Genomic DNA, 6,313 nt, shown 5'->3' with positions numbered 1-6,313 from the left:
AGATTTGTACAAGACAACAAAGCACACGTTTGTTTCTCTTCCCTCCACGTCCCAATCAAAGCCTCTAATGAACACGGTTTCTTCTCAGATTGTGGAGATCAAATAGTAGCAATTATCTGTGCAAACTTTGATGAGGTGGAATCCCATGCATTCATGGCTGCACATTCAACAATAATCTCAGTCCCCGGACTGGTTCACTGCACAACCACAGCTTAGTGAGGCCCACTCTGCAAAAAAACCTAATGATCTCTAATGAAGGTCCATACAATGATCCGTGCCGTGCCAAAAAACTGCAGGACATGGCGCTATCACACACACCACACACTGTCAGAATCACACACACATTTACATGCACGTTGACACGCATACATCTATGGGTTTTTTTTCCGAATGCGATCATTTTGGATTTAATGATCTTATCTTTGTGTTAATCCTATTTAAATCTTTGTAAATTCATGAGGTTAGAAAATATAACAGATATCTGTATCAAGCTGCACTCTCTAGCTGATCAGCAGGCTGTTTAGTAGCGGGCTGAGAGTTGGACGGTTGTGTTTTACACCTGAAATGCTGAATTGTCCCTTTCTCTGCTCTCCCATCTTAACAACCAAGCCACGTCTCTGCTCTGTTTCAGCCAAACCAGAGAAAAAGCCGACCAGGAGGTCATCGCTGCGCTTTATTCTGGAAGTATTCATGTTTTGAACATGAACTATTTGATGGATTGCCATGAAATTTTATACAGACATTCATAGTCTTGAGAAAATTTGTCCTACTAACTTTGGTTATCCTCTGACTTTTCCTCTAGTGCCACCAGCACATAGACACATCTCGTCTTGAGTGAAATGTCTTCACAACTATTGGTTGGATTGAAATTCAGTCCTTGAAATGAATTGTTATCTCTTAGGTCCCTAGTGCCATCATCCGCTCAAAAATTCTAGTTTGCCCATTGCTTTGGTTTGTTATTATAAATCTGCTAAACAAATAGCATTGTTTCATACTGACTGACTGAGATGTAAAGAATTAAAAAGATTTGATGCTAAACTACAAGGATAAACATGATAAACACTCTACCTGCTAAACATCAGCATGTCTGTGCTGATATTATCATTAAGCTCGAAGAATTGCAGTGACTGGAGTTTCACAAAGCTGCCGGCTTAGCTGTAGACACCAGTATTTTTTATTTTTTATCATGTAGCAAGCAAGCCAGCAATGGGTCATCATTTACACATGAAGTGGATCATTTTCACATTCAGATCTAATAAATATAATTCTTATTTCCTTTTATTGCAAGTAGTGTTTTCAAGTTCAAGTTTACTTCTCATTTCATATGCAAAAACCTGAAAATAACATTGAGATCAGGAGCTCAGTATGTTGATGAACATAAGATAAAGCATCCAGGCAAACCATAAAGCATCTAAACCCTGAGTGAAATAACAGGTTTCAGTGTATTCAAAAACAGTAATATTATGAAAAGTTGTACAGTCTATGCAGCAGCACGTACATTTATACAAATGTGTGCAAAGTAATAAGTGGTTCGAGCAAGAGCAGGTGAATATGCTCACATTTGCTGCCAAAGCTGTCAGACTTCATGAGGCCAAGAGGGAAATATCACAACATAGGAAAAGAAATGCTTAATGACAGTTACCAGCACAAGACTGGTGCTGCAGCTTTTCCTAACAGGCTGGTTGCATTACATTGTGAAATTAATATTTCATCCAGTGGTTGTACCTACATAGCATACCGCCCGTTGTAATGAGGATCATTTCTAACTTATTATTCACCAAAAAAAGTACTCACACAATGTGTCACACATACACATGTGCATACACATAAACAGGAGCCCTGAGCCTCTCAGGCTGGGAGGGAAAAGACTTGAATTTCATCAGGACAGCACACAATCACAGGGCCACAGTGTGTCTCTGTGGCTGGGCAGGGCAATGTGTGCACATCAGGTTTTGTGAGGCTCTGACGAGATGTGACAGCCCAGCTCTCACTCAAAGATTCCCGAATTTGGTCCATTTTTATGCCTTTTCCATTTACAATGCTTCAGTGGAGATTTCTTTATTTCAGAATGGACAATGGTCTCTTTCTTTCTCGCTCCCTACAACTCCCTCTCTCTACTGCACACACATGCACACACACACACACACTCACACACACAGGCACACAGGCACACACACACAAAGCCTCGCTGGCAGACGCACGCACACTTGCTTGCTGTCATGCTCATTTTGATGGTAATTAATGACATCACCACTGCGTGCGGGTGCATGGTGGTGTGTGGTGTGGTGTGTTGTGGTGCGGTGCGTGTGTGTGTGAGTGAGGGGAGGGCGGGAGGAGGGGTGCGTTTGTTTGTTGAGCAAACCGTGGGAACAGGGAGCTCTCCAGGGTGGCGAGTCAGGGCCTCCAACAATACATATGCTGTTGCTTTTCACCCAAACACCCTCCCTTCCCAAGAGAATCCTTCCTCTCCCCTCCTTTCCTGTCCCCCTCTTTCCCTCCCTTTTTCCATGACTTTCCCTCCGTCCTTTGTATTTGTGAGATTACTGCCCCCTCTCTGTCAGTGAGTCTCATTGGCATTACCAGTGCAGGAGCCGATGGCTTCTGCAAAGATAAGTCACCTGCGAGACTTACGATATGCTCTTAAAGGGAAGCATACAGCTGGCATTCAGGAATGAATAATTTAGGTTTTCCCATTAGGAGCGCTGATGATTTTGGTGCAGAGATGCTTTAGTGCAACTAGCATAGTCTCTGAAATGTAGTCACACAAAGGAGTGTAGAATAACTTTGTACTTAAAATGTCACTTTTTCAATGCCTTTTCTTTCCTAAGGCCATCTTTGACAAGGGTCTCCTTTGCAAACTGCTCAGGACAGGAACACAGTGCAAATATTTACCATCAAAATTGGCGTAATTTAACATTTTGAAGATATTCTTTACAGAATAAATAAGAGGCCAAGAGCTCATTCAGTCACATGCACTAGGGTAAATTTAAAAAAAAGTAAAAAAAGAAATAGCTTCAGGACAAAGACAAAAATAGATATGTGAGATGGCTTTATTGGCCATTTTTTGATCAGTATCTGTCAGCAGTCTTTGCCATGTCTCTCAGTTCCTCTGCATGTACTGTATATCAGTTTTCCTCTAGGCATGTGGCATGCGTTTTAGGGTATCTGTAGACAGCAGGGAGTAGGGATCCATCACAGATCAGAGGTCCAGCGCACTCTCATGTCATCGCCCCTAGCTTCAGTCTGTCTGTATCATGACTTTCCTCTTTCAGCTCTCCCCATTACATTTTAAAAATGTCTCAAACATATAAAGCTAATAAAACAGGGTTGTGAGTCCATCCCTCAGATCACAGTTATATATTTAGTATTATTCAGCTGAGAATGAGAAAAAAATATTCTCAAACCTTTGCCACATTGTTCTCAAGGCTATTTTGTGTGTTGGGGTAATGATTTACAGGATGATATATAAAATGATAATTTATTTTTTAAAAACAATTTAAAAAAAACACTATTTTTCTTGACTCTCAATTTGTGCCATGAATGAATAGTGCAGTTAAAATGTATAGTTTACATGTTGATGTGAGGACTGTAAGTGGTTAAACAGTTAAAGCCTGTTTGATCCAGGAGAGCAAAGCAAGTCGATTCAATTGTTGTACTTTCACATACAAGAAAAAACCTCATCTCTATGAGCAGCTTGCTTTCTCTCTTACTCTAACAGTCGTGTCTTCATATTTTACTCTCATTGATTTTCATCACAACTCTTTATTATTATATAATACCACAATGATTTGTTTTTATTGATCTTCAGGGAAATTAAAGTGTTCCTGCACTGTAAGGTAAATAATTAAAACTGTGCCAAGATATCCAAGTTGGAATGAAATATAACTTCAGTGAATCTTCAAATGATTAGAGTGCACATACTAAAGTAAATAAGTCTTCATAAAATATGTATGTATGATGTTAACATGTTAAATTTCAGTAAAAAAGCAGGAAATCACTCATTAATTAATCTTGTTATCTCTAATGCAAATTAGGACTCAGGGGCAGGTGGAGCAATGAATTAGCTAAACTATTCAATTGAGTGGATCCTTCTATGATATTTTAAAGCAGCGCTGGTTTCTTCTTCTTTCAATGTAGGCAGGGAACTAGTGGCCTTTGTGCTTAAATCAAAGCACTCTCCTGCTATGAATAGTGATTTCTCTGGTTCTCCTCCTCACTACTGCTGGCTGAGAGGTCTTCTCCCCTGAGACTTTCCCCTTTGACCCCAACGAATGGACTCTTGTCAACTGAATAAAAAAAAGGAGTGATTGGCCTTTAGTGATGCCTGGTGTTCAGGCAATGGATGTTTGATGAGTAATCACAATGACAGGAAGGAGCCCACGGAGAGGCTGGTGGAGCTCGGCCCTCAGTGGGGCGTCTTGTGATATGACATCAGTATTACAAGCCCTGGACAGTGAGGAGCTTCCTTTAACTGGTCGCAGGGTCGTCACTCACACACACAGCTCATTTCATTAAGGACGACCCTCACAACAATATCTCAGTTTTGTGTGTGTGTGTGTGTGTGTGTTTTTGTTCGAATGGCACAACGACATGAATCAACCATAAATCAACCATTATCCCCCGGCAGAAGGATCTCAGGAACTGTGTGGCTGGCCATCCGAAGCCTGTATCCTCCCCAAAAATGGTAAAAATGGTAATTATACATCAGAGACAGTTGTTTTAGAGGTAAATTCATGTAAAACAGCTGATGCACGTTCCTGTCGGGGGCAATTTTTCGGCAAGCAGTCTCTGCATTTATCTCGAAAACAACTCTGTCTCGTAACGTTCCGTTATTATCTCATAGCGTGGTGAACATGCAGGTCACAACTTGTCCACGAGAGAGTTTAGGAGTTGTTGGATTGTGTATTTGATGAGTTTGATGAGGGAAACCAAGAAATCCCTTTAGCCTCCATAGCGTTGTCCTGAGCAGCTCGCGGCTTGGCTCTGCCGTTCTAAAAATAGCTTGCACCGACAATTAAAGGTAACAAACCTTCTGCTATGACTATAGGGATTATGGCAATGGGCCAGTTTGCCAAAATGTTGAACTATCCCTTTAGCCTAGCAAATAACAAGTGCCCAGATCATAAAGCTGCCGTTAACAGGCATATCAGGTGACTGTTCCTGGATGGGTGGGCTGCTCTACCAGGGCTAGTGGCTTGAGGAAGTAGGATAGACGTCTGGATGAAGGCAGTGAGAAGCAAAGCGAGTTTCCTTGTCACCAGCTTAAACATTCTCTATTCTACTCGGGTCCGACCCTGTTATAACTTGAGAACGGACCCTTTAAACGGAGCGCTGGTCCAGTAGGAGGCCTTGGTAAGGGGCTAAACACCGGGGATCCAACAGTAGTCAGAGAGAAAGCATGGACATGTGACTAATAAGTGATGATTGTGGCACTTTTGTGTGATGGTCCTCTAGACGGACAGGAGCTTTGATGAGTTTCAATTAGACCACTAGAGCCCCTGATATCTCACTCACTGGCCCATTGAGACAGCGCGGTGAGGACAGTGAGAAAATGTAGGTTACGTCCATCTATAAGTCCAGATGGACTCTGCAGCCTGCTCCAATCAGCTCACAAAGGTGATATAATTGCCAGGGCAGGATGGGACAAGGCCACCGCCTTTGGAGTTCTTCAGTCTCCTCCTTTTCCCATTGCACCTATTCTCTCCCACTCTATACTCACTGATTATACTCCCCTCCCTCATTGTCCCATTATCCCCCTCCAACAACAGGCCAATTTGTCCCTCCAGCTTGCCTCCCGCCTTCCCTCCTGCTGCGTTATTTAGCCTCTCTTCTGCACTTCAATGGCAGGTACTGATTAGAGAACTTCCACGACCTCTTCGCTGTTCCTCAAAAATCCCTCCTCCCCTTCCCAGCAACCTTTAATCTGATTACAGGCTCTCTGCAGCTTTTCAGAGGAGGCCAGTCCCAGGAGGACAATGGCAGACCAAGTGGTTCACAAACACTCTCTCCAGGGTCATATGATTCACAAGAGGAGCTGTGTCCACTCTCCTCAGGCATCACGTCCCAGCACGGCCCGTCTAAAAATATCTATGTTACTGTGACACCGTCCGTCACCTCTGAGATCCTGTCCCACTAAAAAAAAAAAAAAAAAAATCTCAGAAAACTTCTATAGTTTCTGAGAAGATTAGATTTGATTCAAGGAAAAAAAATAAATCACTCGAGCACACTTAAGCATTGTCAATAATTTTGCATGTGGTCTTGGGAAATGATTTTGGCTCTGATTAGAGAAAGAGAGAAGTTTGTTGAGGAGCTC

This window comes from Trachurus japonicus, chromosome 3 (assembly GCF_045865225.1).
Source record: "Trachurus japonicus isolate A0001 chromosome 3, Traja_1.0".
Classification (NCBI taxonomy): Eukaryota; Metazoa; Chordata; class Actinopteri; order Carangiformes; family Carangidae; genus Trachurus; species Trachurus japonicus.
The sequence above is the reverse complement of the archived record's forward strand: the minus strand, read 5'-3'. Positions refer to the sequence as shown.